The sequence below is a fragment of the Tachypleus tridentatus genome, chromosome 5 (assembly GCF_004210375.1).
Source record: "Tachypleus tridentatus isolate NWPU-2018 chromosome 5, ASM421037v1, whole genome shotgun sequence".
Lineage (NCBI taxonomy): Eukaryota > Metazoa > Arthropoda > Merostomata > Xiphosura > Limulidae > Tachypleus > Tachypleus tridentatus.
In genome coordinates, this window is record NC_134829.1 from 5,108,234 (window position 1) to 5,130,541 (window position 22,308).

A 22,308-nucleotide genomic window follows, 5' to 3' on the forward strand; every position below is an offset into this window, starting at 1 on the left:
GCTGTGTTAACAATATTTACAGATAACAGATTGGATCAACAGATAAAATATAATATCAACAGCTGTGTTTACAATGTTTACAGATAACAGACCTGATCAACAGATAAAATATAATATCAACAGCTGTGTTTACAATATTTACAGATAACAGACTTGATCAACAGATAAAATATAATATCAACAGCTGTGTTTACAATATTTACAGATAACAGACTTGATCAACAGATAAAATATAATATCAACAGCTGTGTTTACATTATTTACAGATAACAGACCTGATCAACAGATAAAATATAATATCAACAGCTGTGTTTACAATATTTATAGATAACAGACTTGATCAACAGATAAAATATAATATCAACAGCTGTGTTTACAATATTTACAGATAACAGACTTGATCAACAGATAAAATATAATATCAACAGCTGTGTTTACAATGTTTACAGATAACAGACCTGATCAACAGATAAAATATAATATCAACAGCTGTGTTTACAATATTTACAGATAACAGACTTGATCAACAGATAAAATATAATATCAACAGCTGTGTTTACAATGTTTACAGATAACAGACCTGATCAACAGATAAAATATAATATCAACAGCTGTGTTTACAATATTTACAGATAACAGACTTGATCAACAGATAAAATATAATATCAACAGCTGTGTTTACAATATTTACAGATAACAGACTTGATCAACAGATAAAATATAATATCAACAGCTGTGTTTACAATATTTACAGATAACAGACCTGATCAACAGATAAAATATAATATCAACAGCTGTGTTTACATTATTTACAGATAACAGACTTGATCAACAGATAAAATATAATATCAACAGCTGTGTTTACAATATTTACAGATAACAGACTTGATCAACAGATAAAATGTTTTTAGTGTTTTCAAAATTTCATTAGCCAGAGAAAAGTTTCAGAATTTAGTTCAAAGAAATGTTCAGATATATGATCAGATATATCATCTTTTTGCAATGTCAGGCTTCACTGCATAGACATATCATAATTATGGTCTGTGGTAAAATATAGATATGTTTTGATTCTATGACAAAGTAATAACAAACATACAGATGTCTTCCGTAGTTCAATACGCACTACATAAGTTTAAAAGGTTTTGTACTCAATATATATATATTGTTTAAATTGTTTTTCTATATGTTGTTTGTTTTAAAATTAAGCAGAAAGAGGCTATTTGTGCTCTGCCCACTAAGGGTGTAATAAACACGGTTTCTAGCAGTTTGAGTCGGTAGATGATATACCGCTATGCTACCGAGGAGAATATGCTACTCATACGTAGGTTTGGCTTCGAAAAGTTCCATATCGCAGTCCTGTTGTTGAAACCACTACTGTAATCCACTAAAGATACAAGAGAAACAGAATGTTGTGGATCGTTCTACTGAGACTTGGCTTTCTTAATAATTAGATAAAGACCTGTGGTCACGTTTTTTGTAACCTTTAACACTAATTTTCACGCAACACTAATACCTAATACATGAGAAAAATACAACAAAAACAGTGCGTGGGTGGATGGGGTATTAATATCTTATTATTATTACAAAATTATTTTACACGTTTCTAGTGAGCAGACATTCATTTTTATCAATAGGCCATTTGGGTTCGTTTATTGAAGATGACCTCTTTAGACCTTACGTGACGAGGTATTCTCGTTTACGTTGGAGCGAGAAAAACTTATAGAAATAACAGATTGGGGAATATGTACGAAACAACGCTACTGGACGGGAGAGCCATCTGATTGGATAATAGCTGAGTAGTCTCGAGCCCAAGATGTTTACACAATCCACACCGTGTAAAGATCTTGTTTCGAAAGGTGAGAACTGCCGGACGCGATCTGGTTCGAGATTAGGCACGTGGGAAAACACCAAAGAACTCGATCACTGCGGCAATTTTTAATTACCCCAGATAATTAAAGGAGAAATTTCATGAGTAAATTCCATTAGCAAGCCATCTGACAGACGATTCATTATTGACAGAACTCATTACGGTGAGGGACTGTTCCTCATCTCCACCTATCCTTGTCTCACCGCCAGCGCGTCATATAATTATATAGTACGTCCACAATATAAATGTGTTTTCTGAGACAGGAAACGAAGCGGCCGTTTCTCGAAGAGCAGTTGATGTTAGTACCTGATCAGAAACAGGAAACCGCATGGGTAATTAAACTACCCATTAACAGAGGTATCGATAATATTATGTACGAAAAATAAATTAAACTTACAAGAAGGCCTTAAATTATAACTGAAGTTAATTTTAACAGGACTGTAGTATTTTAGTTAACAAAGTAAAAATCACGTAGAGTTACAAACAGCCATACAAGCATTCTTATAAGTCAAGGAACAAATGAAGGACATTTATCGAACGTTTGAGTTACATACAAATGTATTATTTGTATTTCAAACATCATCAGTTGTCTGCAATTTGTAAAAACACGATTCAAATATTTATATACCGCAGAAATAGTTTATAAATTATTATTTTTAAGCAGGAATATTGAGACCTATGTGTCCACCTATTACAAAAGTAGCACCTCCCAGTAACACAGCGGCATGTCTGCGAATTCACATCAGTTTCAATACCCGTGGTAAGCAGAGCATATATACCTTACTGTGTATCATTGTGCTTAATTATAAACAAACAAACATATCATATCCATAAGAAAAGTTTAGTTTGTTTTTGAATTTCGCGCAAAGATACTCGAGGGCTATCTGCGCTAGCCGTCCCTAATTTAGCAGTGTAAGACTAGAGGGAAAGCAGCTAGTCATCACCACCCACCGCCAACTCTTGGGCTACTCTTTTACCAACGAATAGTGGGATTGACCGTCACATTACAACATCCCCACAGCCAAAGGGCTAGCATGTTTGGTGCGACGGGAATTCGAACCCGCGACCCTCAGATTAGTAGTCGAACGCCTTAACACACTTGGCCATGCCGGGCCCGAAAAGTTTAGTATTAGATATATATCTGTTATCTCCGTTCTAAAAGTGGGATATTACATCATTCCGTAAGTGAAATATTACGTCATTACATGGATGACATTTCCAGGAGTTCTTGAAAGAAGCCACGTTCACAAGCTGTTTGGCAAGGCTTTAAGTCGTGTACATTTGGTTGAAGTTTGATAAAAATATTTGCTTTATATAAATAAACTGTTAAGAACTGATCACGTGTTTCATGTTACAAGAGTATGTGAACAGTTACTTTAGAAAGTGTTAAGAACTGATCATGTGTTTCATGTTACAAAAGCACGTGAACAGTTACTTTAGAAAGTGTTGAGAACTGATCACGTGTTTCATGTTACAAGAGTATGTGAACAGTTACTTTAGAAAGTGTTGAGAACTGATCATGTGTTTCATGTTACAAGAGCAGTGAACAGTTACTTTAGAAAGTGTTGAGAACTGATCATGTGTTTCATGTTACAAGAGCACGTGAACAGTTACTTTAGAAAGTGTTGAGAACTGATCATGTGTTTCATGTTACAAGAGCACGTGAACAGTTACTTTAGAAAGTGTTGAGAACTGATCATGTGTTTCATATTACAAGAGCACGTGAACAGTTACTTTAGAAAGTGTTGAGAACTGATCATGTGTTTCATGTTACAAGAGCACGTGAACAGTTACTTTAGAAAGTGTTGAGAACTGATCACGTGTTTCATGCTACAAGAGTATGTGAACAGTTACTTTAGAAAGTGTTGAGAACTGATCACGTGTTTCATGTTACAAGAGTATCTGAACAGTTACTTTAGAAAGTGTTGAGAACTGATCATGTGTTTCATGTTACAAGAGCAGTGAACAGTTACTTTAGAAAGTGTTGAGAACTGATCATGTGTTTCATGTTACAAGAGCACGTGAACAGTTACTTTAGAAAGTGTTGAGAACTGATCATGTGTTTCATGTTACAAGAGCACGTGAACAGTTACTTTAGAAAGTGTTAAGAACTGATCACGTGTTTCATGTTACAAGAGTATGTGAACAGTTACTTTAGAAAGTGTTGAGAACTGATCACGTGTTTCATGTTACAAGAGTATGTGAACAGTTACTTTAGAAAGTGTTGAGAACTGATCATGTGTTTCATGTTACAAGAGCAGTGAACAGTTACTTTAGAAAGTGTTGAGAACTGATCATGTGTTTCATGTTACAAGAGCACGTGAACAGTTACTTTAGAAAGTGTTGAGAACTGATCACGTGTTTCATGTTACAAGAGTATGTGAACAGTTACTTTAGAAAGTGTTGAGAACTGATCACGTGTTTCATGTTACAAGAGTATTTGAACAGTTACTTTAGAAAGTGTTGAGAACTGATCATGTGTTTCATGTTACAAGAGCAGTGAACAGTTACTTTAGAAAGTGTTGAGAACTGATCATGTGTTTCATGTTACAAGAGCACGTGAACAGTTACTTTAGAAAGTGTTAAGAACTGATCACGTGTTTCATGTTACAAGAGTATGTGAACAGTTACTTTAGAAAGTGTTGAGAACTGATCACGTGTTTCATGTTACAAGAGTATGTGAACAGTTACTTTAGAAAGTGTTGAGAACTGATCATGTGTTTCATGTTACAAGAGCAGTGAACAGTTACTTTAGAAAGTGTTGAGAACTGATCATGTGTTTCATGTTACAAGAGCACGTGAACAGTTACTTTAGAAAGTGTTGAGAACTGATCATGTGTTTCATGTTACAAGAGCACGTGAACAGTTCTTTAGAAAGTGTTAAGAACTGATCACGTGTTTCATGTTACAAGAGTATGTGAACAGTTACTTTAGAAAGTGTTGAGAACTGATCATGTGTTTCATGTTACAAGAGCATGTGAACAGTTACTTTAGAAAGTGTTGAGAACTGATCATGTGTTCCATATTACAAGAACACGTGAACAGTTACTTTAGAAAGTGTTGAGAACTAATCATGTGTTTCATGTTACAAGAGCACGTGAACAGTTACTTTAGAAAGTGTTGAGAACTGGTCACGTGTTTCATGTTACAAGAGTATGTGAACAGTTACTTTAGAAAGTGTTGAGAACTGATCATGTGTTTCATGTTACAAGAGCAGTGAACAGTTACTTTAGAAAGTGTTGAGAACTGATCATGTGTTTCATGTTACAAGAGCACGTGAACAGTTACTTTAGAAAGTGTTGAGAACTGATCATGTGTTTCATGTTACAAGAGCACGTGAACAGTTACTTTAGAAAGTGTTGAGAACTGATCATGTGTTTCATGTTACAAGAGCATGTGAACAGTTACTTTAGAAAGTGTTAAGAACTGATCATGTGTTTCATGTTACAAGAGCATGTGAACAGTTACTTTAGAAAGTGTTGAGAACTGATCATGTGTTTCATGTTAGAAGAGCAGTGAACAGTTACTTTAGAAAGTGTTGAGAACTGATCATGTGTTTCATGTTACAAGAGCACGTGAACAGTTACTTTAGAAAGTGTTGAGAACTGATCATGTGTTTCATATTACAAGAGCACGTGAACAGTTACTTTAGAAAGTGTTGAGAACTGATCATGTGTTTCATGTTACAAGAGCACGTGAACAGTTACTTTAGAAAGTGTTGAGAACTGATCACGTGTTTCATGTTACAAGAGTATGTGAACAGTTACTTTAGAAAGTGTTGAGAACTGATCACGTGTTTCATGTTACAAGAGTATGTGAACAGTTACTTTAGAAAGTGTTGAGAACTGATCATGTGTTTCATGTTACAAGAGCAGTGAACAGTTACTTTAGAAAGTGTTGAGAACTGATCATGTGTTTCATGTTACAAGAGCACGTGAACAGTTACTTTAGAAAGTGTTGAGAACTGATCATGTGTTTCATGTTACAAGAGCACGTGAACAGTTACTTTAGAAAGTGTTAAGAACTGATCACGTGTTTCATGTTACAAGAGTATGTGAACAGTTACTTTAGAAAGTGTTGAGAACTGATCATGTGTTTCATGTTACAAGAGCACGTGAACAGTTACTTTAGAAAGTGTTAAGAACTGATCACGTGTTTCATGTTACAAGAGTATGTGAACAGTTACTTTAGAAAGTGTTGAGAACTGATCATGTGTTTCATGTTACAAGAGCATGTGAACAGTTACTTTAGAAAGTGTTGAGAACTGATCATGTGTTTCATATTACAAGAACACGTGAACAGTTACTTTAGAAAGTGTTGAGAACTGATCATGTGTTTCATGTTACAAGAGCACGTGAACAGTTACTTTAGAAAGTGTTGAGAACTGATCACGTGTTTCATGTTACAAGAGTATGTGAACAGTTACTTTAGAAAGTGTTGAGAACTGATCATGTGTTTCATGTTACAAGAGCAGTGAACAGTTACTTTAGAAAGTGTTGAGAACTGATCATGTGTTTCATGTTACAAGAGCACGTGAACAGTTACTTTAGAAAGTGTTGAGAACTGATCATGTGTTTCATGTTACAAGAGCACGTGAACAGTTCTTTAGAAAGTGTTAAGAACTGATCACGTGTTTCATGTTACAAGAGTATGTGAACAGTTACTTTAGAAAGTGTTGAGAACTGATCATGTGTTTCATGTTACAAGAGCATGTGAACAGTTACTTTAGAAAGTGTTGAGAACTGATCATGTGTTTCATATTACAAGAACACGTGAACAGTTACTTTAGAAAGTGTTGAGAACTGATCATGTGTTTCATGTTACAAGAGCACGTGAACAGTTACTTTAGAAAGTGTTAAGAACTGATCACGTGTTTCATGTTACAAGAGTATGTGAACAGTTACTTTAGAAAGTGTTGAGAACTGATCACGTGTTTCATGTTACAAGAGTATGTGAACAGTTACTTTAGAAAGTGTTGAGAACTGATCATGTGTTTCATGTTACAAGAGCAGTGAACAGTTACTTTAGAAAGTGTTGAGAACTGATCATGTGTTTCATGTTACAAGAGCACGTGAACAGTTACTTTAGAAAGTGTTGAGAACTGATCACGTGTTTCATGTTACAAGAGTATGTGAACAGTTACTTTAGAAAGTGTTGAGAACTGATCACGTGTTTCATGTTACAAGAGTATGTGAACAGTTACTTTAGAAAGTGTTGAGAACTGATCATGTGTTTCATGTTACAAGAGCAGTGAACAGTTACTTTAGAAAGTGTTGAGAACTGATCATGTGTTTCATGTTACAAGAGCACGTGAACAGTTACTTTAGAAAGTGTTGAGAACTGATCATGTGTTTCATGTTACAAGAGCACGTGAACAGTTACTTTAGAAAGTGTTAAGAACTGATCACGTGTTTCATGTTACAAGAGTATGTGAACAGTTACTTTAGAAAGTGTTGAGAACTGATCACGTGTTTCATGTTACAAGAGTATGTGAACAGTTACTTTAGAAAGTGTTGAGAACTGATCATGTGTTTCATGTTACAAGAGCAGTGAACAGTTACTTTAGAAAGTGTTGAGAACTGATCATGTGTTTCATGTTACAAGAGCACGTGAACAGTTACTTTAGAAAGTGTTGAGAACTGATGATGTGTTTCATGTTACAAGAGCACGTGAACAGTTCTTTAGAAAGTGTTAAGAACTGATCACGTGTTTCATGTTACAAGAGTATGTGAACAGTTACTTTAGAAAGTGTTGAGAACTGATCATGTGTTTCATGTTACAAGAGCATGTGAACAGTTACTTTAGAAAGTGTTGAGAACTGATCATGTGTTCCATATTACAAGAACACGTGAACAGTTACTTTAGAAAGTGTTGAGAACTGATCATGTGTTTCATGTTACAAGAGCACGTGAACAGTTACTTTAGAAAGTGTTGAGAACTGGTCACGTGTTTCATGTTACAAGAGTATGTGAACAGTTACTTTAGAAAGTGTTGAGAACTGATCATGTGTTTCATGTTACAAGAGCAGTGAACAGTTACTTTAGAAAGTGTTGAGAACTGATCATGTGTTTCATGTTACAAGAGCACGTGAACAGTTACTTTAGAAAGTGTTGAGAACTGATCATGTGTTTCATGTTACAAGAGCACGTGAACAGTTACTTTAGAAAGTGTTGAGAACTGATCATGTGTTTCATGTTACAAGAGCATGTGAACAGTTACTTTAGAAATTGTTAAGAACTGATCATGTGTTTCATGTTACAAGAGCATGTGAACAGTTACTTTAGAAAGTGTTGAGAACTGATCATGTGTTTCATGTTAGAAGAGCAGTGAACAGTTACTTTAGAAAGTGTTGAGAACTGATCATGTGTTTCATGTTACAAGAGCACGTGAACAGTTACTTTAGAAAGTGTTGAGAACTGATCATGTGTTTCATGTTACAAGAGCACGTGAACAGTTACTTTAGAAAGTGTTGAGAACTGATCATGTGTTTCATGTTACAAGAGCACGTGAACAGTTACTTTAGAAAGTGTTGAGAACTGATCATGTGTTTCATATTACAAGAGCACGTGAACAGTTACTTTAGAAAGTGTTGAGAACTGATCATGTGTTTCATGTTACAAGAGCACGTGAACAGTTACTTTAGAAAGTGTTGAGAACTGATCACGTGTTTCATGTTACAAGAGTATGTGAACAGTTACTTTAGAAAGTGTTGAGAACTGATCACGTGTTTCATGTTACAAGAGTATGTGAACAGTTACTTTAGAAAGTGTTGAGAACTGATCATGTGTTTCATGTTACAAGAGCAGTGAACAGTTACTTTAGAAAGTGTTGAGAACTGATCATGTGTTTCATGTTACAAGAGCACGTGAACAGTTACTTTAGAAAGTGTTGAGAACTGATCATGGGTTTTATGTTACAAGAGCACGTGAACAGTTACTTTAGAAAGTGTTAAGAACTGATCACGTGTTTCATGTTACAAGAGTATGTGAACAGTTACTTTAGAAAGTGTTGAGAACTGATCATGTGTTTCATGTTACAAGAGCATGTGAACAGTTACTTTAGAAAGTGTTGAGAACTGATCATGTGTTTCATATTACAAGAACACGTGAACAGTTACTTTAGAAAGTGTTGAGAACTGATCATGTGTTTCATGTTACAAGAGCACGTGAACAGTTACTTTAGAAAGTGTTGAGAACTGATCACGTGTTTCATGTTACAAGAGTATGTGAACAGTTACTTTAGAAAGTGTTGAGAACTGATCATGTGTTTCATGTTACAAGAGCAGTGAACAGTTACTTTAGAAAGTGTTGAGAACTGATCATGTGTTTCATGTTACAAGAGCACGTGAACAGTTACTTTAGAAAGTGTTGAGAACTGATCATGTGTTTCATGTTACAAGAGCACGTGAACAGTTCTTTAGAAAGTGTTAAGAACTGATCACGTGTTTCATGTTACAAGAGTATGTGAACAGTTACTTTAGAAAGTGTTGAGAACTGATCATGTGTTTCATGTTACAAGAGCATGTGAACAGTTACTTTAGAAAGTGTTGAGAACTGATCATGTGTTTCATATTACAAGAACACGTGAACAGTTACTTTAGAAAGTGTTGAGAACTGATCATGTGTTTCATGTTACAAGAGCACGTGAACAGTTACTTTAGAAAGTGTTGAGAACTGATCATGTGTTTCATGTTACAAGAGCACGTAAACAGTTACTTTAGAAAGTGTTGAGAACTGATCATGTGTTTCATGTTACAAGAGCATGTGAACAGTTACTTTAGAAAGTGTTAAGAACTGATCATGTGTTTCATGTTAGAAGAGCATGTGAACAGTTACTTTAGAAAGTGTTGTGTTTTTTTAGCGATCCAAAATCCAAGATAAGTATATTTTTGTTAAAACTGATATGATAATGCAAACCTGTTGGGTGAAAACGCCACCTTTGGAATAAGCCATTCAATAATACCATAATTATCGCCTTATTCCACAGTCATATGTATAGATTTAGCAGTTTATTCCACAGTCGTGTTTATAAATCCGCCATCTTATTCCACAGTCGTGTTTATAAATCCGCCATCTTATTCCACAGTCGTGTATATGAATCCGTCATCTTATTCCACAGTCGTGTTTATGAATCCGTCATCTTATTTCACAGTCTTGTTTATGAATACGTCATCTTATTCCACAGTCGTGTTTATGAATCCGTCATCTTATTCCACAGTCGTGTTTATAAATCCGTCATCTTATTCCAGAGTCGTGTTTATGAATCCGTCATCTTATTCCACAGTCGTGTTTATGAATCCATTATCTTATTCCACAGTCGTGTTTATGAATCCGTCATCTTATTCCACAGTCGTGTTTATAAATCCGTCATCTTATTCCACAGTCGTGTTTATAAATCCGTCATCTTATTCCACAGTCGTGTTTATGAATCCATTATCTTATTCCACAGTCGTGTTTATGAATCCATTATCTTATTCCACAGTCGTGTTTATGAATCCGTCATATTATTTCACAGTCTTGTTTATGAATACGTCATCTTATTCCACAGTCGTGTTTATGAATCCGTCATCTTATTCCACAGTCGTGTTTATGAATCCGTCATTTTATTTCACAGTCTTGTTTATGAATCCGTCATCTAATTCCAAAGTCATGTTTATGAATCGTCATTTTATTTCACAGTCTTGTTTATGAATCCGTCATCTAATTCCAAAGTCATGTTTATAAATCCATCATCTTATTCCACAGTCGTGTTTATGAATCCATTATCTTATTCCACAGTCGTATTTATAAATCTGTCATCTTATTCCACAGTCGTGTTTATGAATCCATTATCTTATTTTACAGTCGTGTTTATAAATCCGTCATCTTATTCCACAGTCGTGTTTATAAATCCATCATCTTATTCTAAAGTCGTGTTTATAAATCCATCATCTTATTCCACAGTCGTGTTTATGAATCCATTATCTTATTCCACAGTCGTATTTATGAATCCGTCATTTTATTCCACAGTCTTTTTATAAATCCATCATCTTATACCACAGTCGTGTTTATGAATCCATTATCTTATTCCATAGTCGTGTTTATGAATCCATCAGCTTATTCCACAGTCGTGTTTATGAATCCATTATCTTATTCCATGGTTTCATTTAGAAAATAATCATTTTATACCTTTGTATAAAGTCACCAACTTATTCCACTGTTCAGTATAAAGTCACCAACTTATTCCACTGTACCGTATAAAGTCACCAACTTATTCCACTGTTCCGTATAAAGTCACCAACTTATTCCACTGTTCAGAGTAAAGTCACCAACTTATTCCACTGTTCCGTATAAAGTCACCAACTTATTCCACTGTTCCGTATAAAGTCACCAACTTATTCCACTGTTCCGTATAAAGTCACCAACTTATTCCACTGTTCCGTATAAAGTCACCAACTTATTCCACTGTTCCGTATAAAGTCGCTAACTTATTCCACTGTTCCGTATAAAGTCGCCAACTTATTCCACTGTTCCGTATAAAGTCACCAACTTATTCCACTGTACCGTATAAAGTCGCCAACTTATTCCACTGTTCCGTATAAAGTCACCAACTTATTCCACTGTTCCGTATAAAGTCACAAACTTATTCCACTGTTCCGTATAAAGTCGCCAACTTATTCCACTGTACCGTATAAAGTCACAAACTTATTCCACTGTTCCGTATAAAGTCGCCAACTTATTCCACTGTACCGTATAAAGTCACAAACTTATTCCACTGTTCCGTATAAAGTCACCAACTTATTCCACTGTTCCGTATAAAGTCGCCAACTTATTCCACTGTTCCGTATAAAGTCACCAACTTATTCCACTGTACTGTATAAAGTCGCCAACTTATTCCACTGTTCCGTATAAAGTCACCAACTTATTCCACTGTTTCGTATAAAGTCACCAACTTATTCCACTGTTCCGTATAAAGTCACAAACTTATTCCACTGTTCCGTATAAAGTCGCCAACTTATTCCACTGTTCCGTATAAAGTCACCAACTTATTCCACTGTACCGTATAAAGTCACCAACTTATTCCACTGTTTTGTATAAAGTCACCAACTTATTCCACTGTTCCGTATAAAGTCGCCAACTTATTCCACTGTTCCGTATAAAGTCGCCAACTTATTCCACTGTACCGTATAAAGTCACAAACTTATTCCACTGTTCCGTATAAAGTCGCCAACTTATTCCACTGTACCGTATAAAGTCACAAACTTATTCCACTGTTCCGTATAAAGTCACCAACTTATTCCACTGTACCGTATAAAGTCACAAACTTATTCCACTGTTCCGTATAAAGTCGCCAACTTATTCCACTGTTCCGTATAAAGTCACCAACTTATTCCACTGTACTGTATAAAGTCGCCAACTTATTCCACTGTTCCGTATAAAGTCACCAACTTATTCCACTGTTTCGTAAAAGTCACCAACTTATTCCACTGTTCCGTATAAAGTCACAAACTTATTCCACTGTTCCGTATAAAGTCGCCAACTTATTCCACTGTTCCGTATAAAGTCACCAACTTATTCCACTGTACCGTATAAAGTCACCAACTTATTCCACTGTTTTGTATAAAGTCACCAACTTATTCCACTGTTCCGTATAAAGTCGCCAACTTATTCCACTGTTCCGTATAAAGTCGCCAACTTATTCCACTGTACCGTATAAAGTCACAAACTTATTCCACTGTTCCGTATAAAGTCGCCAACTTATTCCACTGTACCGTATAAAGTCACAAACTTATTCCACTGTTCCGTATAAAGTCACCAACTTATTCCACTGTACCGTATAAAGTCACAAACTTATTCCACTGTTCCGTATAAAGTCGCCAACTTATTCCACTGTACCGTATAAAGTCACAAACTTATTCCACTGTTCCGTATAAAGTCAGCAACTTATTCCACTGTACCGTATAAAGTCACAAACTTATTCCACTGTTCCGTATAAAGTCGCCAACTTATTCCACTGTACCGTATAAAGTCACAAACTTATTCCACTGTTCCGTATAAAGTCACCAACTTATTCCACTGTTCCGTATAAAGTCGCCAACTTATTCCACTGTTCCGTATAAAGTCACCAACTTATTCCACTGTTCCGTATAAAGTCACCAACTTATTCCACTGTTCCGTATAAAGTCACCAACTTATTCCACTGCTCCATATAAAGTCGCCAACTTATTCTACTGTTCCGTATAAAGTCGCCAACTTATTCCAATGTTCCGTATAAAGTCGCCAACTTATTCCACTGTTCCGTATAAAGTCACAAACTTATTCCACTGTTCCGTAATGGAATATATTTCATTTTGTAAAACATTATGAACATTATCGTAACTGGTTGAATTACTTTTTAAAATGCCCCGATTCTCCGACAAATTATTGGTATTCAGATGTTAGGTCCTATTGTAATAAAGTGAATATATTTTTATGTTGAAATAATGTTTCTCTCGAAAACTGTTATGTATGTAACAGTATATATATATATATTTGCATTTATAAAAACAGGTATAATAACAAAACAACTTGTAGGTTTGAAAGATATGTAAGAAGTTGGAAAACTAAGAACGCTGGGCCTAATTCTAACGACAATTATAAAAACGCTGGGCCTAATTCTAACGACAAATATAAGAACGCTGGGCCTAATTCTAACGACAATTATAAGAACGCTGGGCCTAATTCTAACGACAATTATAACTACAGCTTATATTGGTGTTTCTAGTTTTCATGCAAGCATCTGTAAAACTAAGTATCCTTGCTGTGAAATGTTATAGAAATTAAATAGTTTGATTTAATTATTTTAGTTTTTATTTTTTTTGGAAGTTTATCGAAGGGTAACGTTTCTGCCAACTGATTGTTTTCAACCTGACGTTAAACTGAACATTTTAGTCCTAACACAAGCATTGAAGACGGATGGAAACTATCAGATAAATCACAGTATTTGTATTAAAACATTTGAGGTATTTTACTTTGTATCGTTAAAACCTCAATAATGCTACAGGTAAAATACCTCAACAGTAACTATTGATCCATACATCTGAATGTTACGTGTCATTTATGTAAACAGTAGATACAAGCTTTCTATAGTGACAGTCAGTACCCTGAATATTACGTTATTGTCAAAACAACAGTTAGTGGTTTCTCTAGTGATGAGAAAGTACACTGAATGTTACGTGTTATTATCTAAACAGTAAATATCTGTTTCTATAGTGACGGTCAGTACATTGAATGTTACATGTTATTGTCAAAACAACAGTTACCGGTTTCTATAATGATGGGAAAGTATACTGAATGTTACGTGTTATTATCTAAACAGTAAATATTTTTGTAGTTATGAAAGAATATAATAAATTTGATTCGTCAGGTGGTTGTCAAAGTAAACTGCTCAAAAAATTAAAGGAACCAGTTCGTTTACTTATACACTTTATCTCAGTGTTTCAAATGTGATAATATTTTTATTTTTTTAAGTAACTTGCATCATTTCAGTTCCATCTGTATCCATTTTTTAATGTATGATGAACGGTAAAACATGGAGAAATAAAATTTTTAAAAATGACCAATATCACCAAAATCATATCTCACATGAAACAATACTTTAAACAGTTTACATGTGTTTATTCAAGAAATGTTTGAAACATTCAATATCTTGTGTGACTTCCACGTGCTGTGACGCACTCCTGATATCGATTTGGCACACTTCGAATCAGTCTATCCATGTTATCTTGGGGTATGACAGCCCACTCGTCTAGCAGGGCTTGTCGAAGTTCCTATATATTCTGAGGAGGGTGCTGGTGTTCACTAACACGACAACATATCCTAACAATGTTCAATAGAATTTAATTCTGGAGATCTGGCAGGCCACTCAAGTCTCTATTCTTTCTCGTCAAGGAAGTCCTTACACAGTCTGGCGACGTGGGTTCGCACGTTAACCTGCCTGAGAATGAATCCATCGCCGACAGCACCGGCAGAAGGCCTCACAATGGGTTCCAGAATTTCTTCTTTATATCGTCGTGCATTCAGAGCACCACTGTCGAGTATGAGTAAGTCCTTGCGGCCATCCAAGCATATGACTGCCCAGACCATTACAGAACCTCCTATATGACTGCCCAGACCATTACAGAACCTCCTTCATAAGCGTCGACTTGCACAGTGTTACAGATGGAAATCACTCTCCTCAGCGTCTCCATACTCTCACACGTCGCGAGACACAGTGAACCTGCTCTCATCTATCCTCAGCACGGTAGCCCATTGACGCAGTTCCCAATCCAGGTGCTGATGACCAAACTCCAACCTGGCTGCACGGTAAACCGCTGTCAGAATAACACCCTTTGCTGGTCGTCTTACCCTAAGGCGTCGTTAGTCAAGACAGTTGTGAACTGTTAGGGTCTACACACGGGTTCCAGTGGAACGTTGAAGGTCATTTGGCAGTGACTGAGCCATAGCTAACCTGTCCCGCAGAGCGGTAGTCACAATGTAGCGGTCCTCTCTGGCTGTTGTGCAACGATGACGGCTTTGATCTGGTCTCCTGGTAGCTTCGCCAAAGTCGATTGAAGACGCTTGGTGACACACCGACGCGATGTGCCACCCTCCTTTGGGTCTGGTCATCCTCCAGCATCTGGACCACCCTGGCCACCTCGTTCTCTGTCAGATGGCGCCTTACTGCATGGGTACACAAGATGAAGGTACACACTGACAAAACGAGCCGCAAAAGATTCATATTGGTGTTTGTTTTGAAAATTAATAAGGAATGCATAGTCTCACGTAACAGCTTTATATAGGATACCTTGAGTTGTGTTCTCACATAAGAAACTTACATAGGATACCTTAAGTTGTATTCTCACGTAATAACCTTATATAGGATACCTTGTGTTGTGTTCTCACGTAACAGCCTTATATAGGGTACCCTGAGTTGTGTTCTCACGTAACAACCTTATATAAGATACCTTGTGTTGTGTTCTCACGTAACAATCTTATATAGGGTACCGTAAGTTGTGTTCTCACGTAACAATCTTATATAGGGTACCGTGAGTTGTGTTCTCACGTAACAATCTTATATAAGGTATCGTGAGTTGTGTTCTCACGTAACAACCTTATATAGAGTACCGTGAGTTGTGTTCTCCTTGAGTGAGATCAGTTTCGTTTGAGTTGCTTCAAACTTCACTTGCAAGCTCAAACAAATACACTTGTAGATGAACGGATATGTTTTTCATACATAAATTTAGTAATGACAAAAATATACTGATATATATACTTGTTCCTTCAATTTTTTGAGCAGTATATAACGTATTAGCAACCGTAACCTACTTTACTAATGAAGACATGAATTGAAGAACAGTTAAAGGCTCGAATACTGGTCAACTAAAAAACATCTGAGCTGACCAGAATCTCCTGATATAAATGCACTCATGTTTCACAAATCGATTTCTTGTCGAAGTATACGAAAATAATGAAATAAACTGATCATATTGTATTTGACCAACAGATAATTCTGATGGGAAAGTTGTGCAAACGAATAAAGGACAGTGAAATAAAAAATTAATATAAATATGGTTTTGGAAATGATTTAATGTTAAAACAAAACATAGAACACTTAAGTGTGTTTGGAAGTGATTTAATGTTAAAACATAACACAGAACACTTAAGTGTGTTTGGAAGTGATTTAATGTTAACATAACACAGAACACTTAAGTGTGTTTGGAAGTGATTTAATGTTAAAACATAACACAGAACACTTAAGTGTGTTTGGAAGTGATTTAATGTTAAAACATAACATAGAACACTTAAGTGTGTTTGGAAGTGATTTAATGTTAAAACATAACATAGAACACTTAAGTGTGTTTGGAAATGATTTAATGTTAAAACAAAACATAGAACACTTAAGTGTGTTTGGAAGTGATTTAATGTTAAAACATAACATAGAACACTTAAGTGTGTTTGGAAGTGATTTAATGTTAACATAACACAGAACACTTATGTGTGTTTGGAAGTGATTTAATGTTAACATAACACAGAACACTTAAGTGTGTTTGGAAGTGATTTAATGTTAAAACATAACACAGAACACTTAAGTGTGTTTGAAGTGATTTAATGTTAAAACATAACATAGAACACTTAAGTGTGTTTGAAGTGATTTAATGTTAAAACATAACATAGAACACTTAAGTGTGTTTGAAGTGATTTAATGTTAAAACATAACATAGAACACTTAAGTGTGTTTGGAAGTGATTTAATGTTAAAACATAACACAGAACACTTAAGTGTGTTTGGAAGTGATTTAATGTTAAAACATAATATAGAACACTTAAGTGTGTTTGGAAGTGATTTAATGTTAAAACATAACATAGAACACTTAAGTGTGTTTGGAAGTGATTTAATGTGAAAACATAACACAGAACACTTAAGTGTGTTTGGAAGTGATTTAATGTTAAAACATAACATAGAACACTTAAGTGTGTTTGAAGTGATTTAATGTTAAAACATAACATAGAACACTTAAGTGTGTTTGGAAGTGATTTAATGTTAAAACATAACATAGAACACTTAAGTGTGTTTGGAAGTGATTTAATGTTAAAACATAACATAGAACACTTAAGTGTGTTTGGAAGTGATTTAATGTTAAAACATAACAGAGAACACTTAAGTGTGTTTGGAAGTGATTTAATGTTAAAACATAACATAGAACACTTAAGTGTGTTTGGAAGTGATTTAATGTTAAAACATAACACAGAACACTTAAGTGTGTTTGGAAGTGATTTAGTGTTAAAACATAACACAGAACACTTAAGTGTGTTTGGAAGTGATTTAATGTTAAAACATAACACAGAACACTTAAGTGTGTTTGGAAGTGATTTAATGTTAAAACATAACACAGAACACTTAAGTGTGTTTGGAAGTGATTTAATGTTAAAACATAACACAGAACACTTAAGTGTGTTTGGAAGTGATTTAATGTTAAAACATAACATAGAACACTTAAGTGTGTTTGGAAGTGATTTAATGTTAAAACATAACACAGAACACTTAAGTGTGTTTGGAAGTGATTTAATGTTAAAACATAACACAGAACACTTAAGTGTGTTTGGAAGTGATTTAATGTTAAAACATAACATAGAACACTTAAGTGTGTTTGGAAGTGATTTAATGTTAAAACATAACATAGAACACTTAAGTGTGTTTGAAGTGATTTAATGTTAAAACATAACATAGAACACTTAAGTGTGTTTGGAAGTGATTTAATGTTAAAACATAACACAGAACACTTAAGTGTGTTTGAAGTGATTTAATGTTAAAACATAACATAGAACACTTAAGTGTGTTTGAAGTGATTTAATGTTAAAACATAACATAGAACAATTAAGTGTGTTTGGAAGTGATTTAATGTTAAAACATAACATAGAACACTTAAGTGTGTTTGGAAGTGATTTAATGTTAAAACATAACACAGAACACTAAAGTGTGTTTGGAAGTGATTTAATGTTAAAACATAACACAGAACACTTAAGTGTGTTTGGAAGTGATTTAATGTTAAAACATAACACAGAACACTTAAGTGTGTTTGGAAGTGATTTAATGTTAAAACATAACACAGAACACTTAAGTGTGTTTGGAAACCTAAACAAATAATCACGTACTATAAGTTAATAAAAACAGGGATCAAGGTAAAACGTAAACAATTAATCACGTATTATAAGTTAATAAATACAGGGATCAAGGTGAAACCTAAACAAATAATCACGTATTATAAGATAATAAAAACAGGGATCTAGGTGAAAGTTAAACAATTAATCACGTACTATAAATTAATAAAAACAGGGACCTAAGTAAAATTTAAAGAATTATTTATGTACTACAAGGTAATGAAAATAGGTATCTAGGTAAAGCTAATTAAACACGAACTATAAATTATTCAATCAATAATAATAAAGATATTGTTCCTAAGTGTTAAAGATGAACAGACGGATATGAGATGTGTATAAACATCGCCACACATATAGTTTTTAAAACTTCTATTTAAAATGTTACAAATTCTAATGAAAATAATATTTATTTATCGGACAACAATTAAAATGAATTTTATTGTATCTTGTACGCCATATTCGGCTCGTAATATATTGCTTGAATCATTGTAAATATTCTCTGATATTTAAAGTTTGAGAAACGTTTAATTATTTATGTTATAATTTTACGTAATAAAAGCATGAAAATATGAAATTATGTCAGACTTACATCGCAACTATATCACGCTAGAGCTGTTATAAGACGTATTAGTGGCACTTTATGAAAAGGATTTGCATATTACAATATATTGGCACCGCATTTACGTGTATCAAGTTAACAGCGACTTTCTAATTATACAACACAGATCACGTGACAGGGACATGACGACTACATCACAGCCTTTATCGCAGAAAAATATTTGTATTATGACAAAAAAAAATGCAAATTCTCAGAAATCGAAAATGTCACACAAAAAGGCTACTAATAATTCAGCGAACAGTTTCAGTACATGTAGATCAGCTGAGATGACGCAAAACCACATATCGTTTAACCACACTCATGAAAACTGCTGTCTAATTCTATCGTCTAGGAACCATGAAACATATTCCCACCTTCAACAAACAAATGAAGTCACCTAACGGGTGGCCCGTCATGGCCAGATGGTTAAGGCATTCGACTTTTAATCCGAGGGTCGCGGGTTCGAATCCCCTCACACCAAACATGCTCGCCATTTCAGCCGTGGGAGCGTTATAATGTGACGGTCAATCCCACTATTCGTTGGTAAAAGAGTAGCCCAAGAATTGGCAGCGAGTGGTCATGACCAGGTTCCCTTCCTCTAGTCTTACACTGATAAATTAGGCACGACTAGCGCAGATAGCCCTCGAGTAGCTTTGCGCGAGATTAAAAAAAAACAACAAAAACCTAACGGGCACTCATGGACCTCTGTGCATATATATGTTTTGTTCAAGTCTGGACTTGGAAGTCAATGTCTACTTATGCAGTAGAAGGTGTGTGAAAAGTGTGGCAGTCCAAGGTTGACGGTCTTTCACAGTTGCTTACTACACAGCACCGGTAATAGAGTGAATGAACACGATCGAAAACAGAAGATAAAAGTTTTAACCTATGACACCTGTGACGTGGACTTTGTTATTATGACGTTTTATTCGCTTTCTCTTTTACAGATGTTTGGTTTTGGTTTGTTTTGAATTTCGCACAAAGCTACACGAGGGCTATCTGCGCTACCCGCACCTAATTTAGCAGTGTAAGACTAGAGGGAAGGCAGCTAGTCATCACCACCTACTGCCAACTCTTGGGCTACTCTTTTACCAACGAATAGTGGGATTGACCGAAACGTTATAACGCCCCGACGGCTCAAAGGGCGAGCATGTTTGATGTGATGGGGATTCGAACCCACGACCCTCGAATTACGAGTTGAGTGCCTTAACCACCTGGCCAAGCCGGGTCCCTTTATAGAAGAATTCACATTATACAAGAATATTAGCACTTGAAGCATTTGAAACGCCAACTGTTAATATAGAAAAGTCTGGTACTATAAGTGATGTGCAGGTTTTCTTAGTGTCAGACACACGACTGATTATGGCCTTATCAAAGCAAGGGAAGTTCGAGTTAATCCTTTTATTAATAACATTTGTTTCTAATTACAGTGACAGCACGTGCAGTCCATTCTGTAAAACTGGTAAGATTCACTTAGAGCAAACTGGTCCCTTTGTAAAACTGGTAAGGTTCACTTAGGGCAAATTGGTCCCTCTGTAAAGCTTGTAAGGTACATTTAGGGCAAACTGGTCTCTCTGTAAAACTGGTAAGGTACACTTAGGGCAAACTGGGCCCTCTGTAAAAGTGGTAAGGTTCACTTAGGGCAAATTGGTCCCTCTGTGAAAGTGGTAAGGTTCACTTAGGGAAAACCTGTTCCCTCTGTAAAACTGGTGAGGTACACTTAGGGCAAACTGGTCTCTCTGTAAAACTGGTAAGATTCACTTGGGGCAAACTGGTCCCTCTGTAAAACTGGTAAGGTACACTTAGGACAAACTGGTCCCTCTGTAAAACTGGTAAGGTTCACTTAGGGAAAACTGGTCCCACTTTTTCAAAGCAGGAACTTGTAGCAACAAATATGTAAAAAATAGGACCCAAGTAGTAAAGTTAGCCAATAAACAGTCATCTAGTATCTCAAAGGATTTCAACTTTAAGTGATTTGTGGTTCTACTAGGTGAAGTACATCGCATTCTTTGCAGTGAGAGCTAGAATAGGATATTAAAAACTAAACCTTAAAGAAAACATTGTGGCGTAAACAGACCATCCATCTATACCACGTTTCTCAAATTAAAACCATTTCGTTATGCTTATAATTTATGCTAGTAAACTTACAACTAAAGGTAAGAACAGTAAAAGTAATATTACTGAAACAGTAAGGGTAAGAACAGTTAGAGTAAGATTACTAGAACAGAATTGGTAGGAAGAATTGGAGTAACATCACTAAAACAGTAAAGGAAGGAAGAGTTGCAGTAACATCACTAGAACAGTAAAGGTAGGAATAGTTAGAGTAACATCACTAGAACAGTAAAGGTAGGAATAGTTAGAGTAACATCACTAGAACAGTAAAGGTAGAAAGAGTTGCAGTAACATCACTAGAACAGTAAAGGTAGGAATAGTTAGAGTAACATCACTAGAACAGTAAAGGTAGGAAGAGTTGGAGTAACGTCACTATAACAGTAAAGGTAGGAAGAGTTGGAGTAACATCACTAGAACAGTAAAGGTAGGAATAGTTAGAGTAACATCACTAGAACAGTAAAGGTAGGAATAGTTGGAGTAACATCACTAGAACAGTAAAGGTAGGAAGAGTTAGAGTAACATCACTGGAACAGTAAAGGTAGGAAGAGTTGGAGTAACATCACTAGAACAGTAAAGGTAGGAAGAGTTGGAGTAACATCACTAGAACAGTAAAGGCAGGAAGAGTTGGAGTAACATCACTAGAACAGTAAAGGTAGGAATAGTTAGAGTAACATCACTAGAACAGTAAAGGCAGGAAGAGTTGGAGTAACATCACTAGAACAGTAAAGGTAGGAATAGTTAAAGTAACATCACTAGAACAGTAAAGGTAGGAACAGTTAGAGTAACATCACTAGAACAGTAAAGGTAAGAACAGTAGAGTAACATCACTAGAACAGTAAAGGTAGGAAGAGTTGGAGTAACATCACTAGAACAGTAAAGGTAGGAATAGTTAGAGTAACATCACTAGAACAGTAAAGGTAGGAAGAGTTGGAGTAACATCACTAGAACAGTAAAGGTAGGAATAGTTAGAGTAACATCACTAGAACAGTAAAGGTAGGAAGAGTTGGAGTAACATCACTAGAACAGTAAAGGTAGGAAGAGTTGGAGTAACATCACTAGAGCAGTAAAGGTAGGAAG

At 35.3% G+C, this 22,308-nt stretch overlaps 1 protein-coding gene across 5 annotated transcripts in view; it reads right to left on the reverse strand.

Annotated features, from left to right (window-relative positions):
- Positions 1-22,308, reverse strand: part of LOC143250415 (uncharacterized) — a 209,273-nt gene that overhangs the window by 32,604 nt on the left and 154,361 nt on the right. The gene's annotated exons all lie outside the window — the stretch shown is intronic.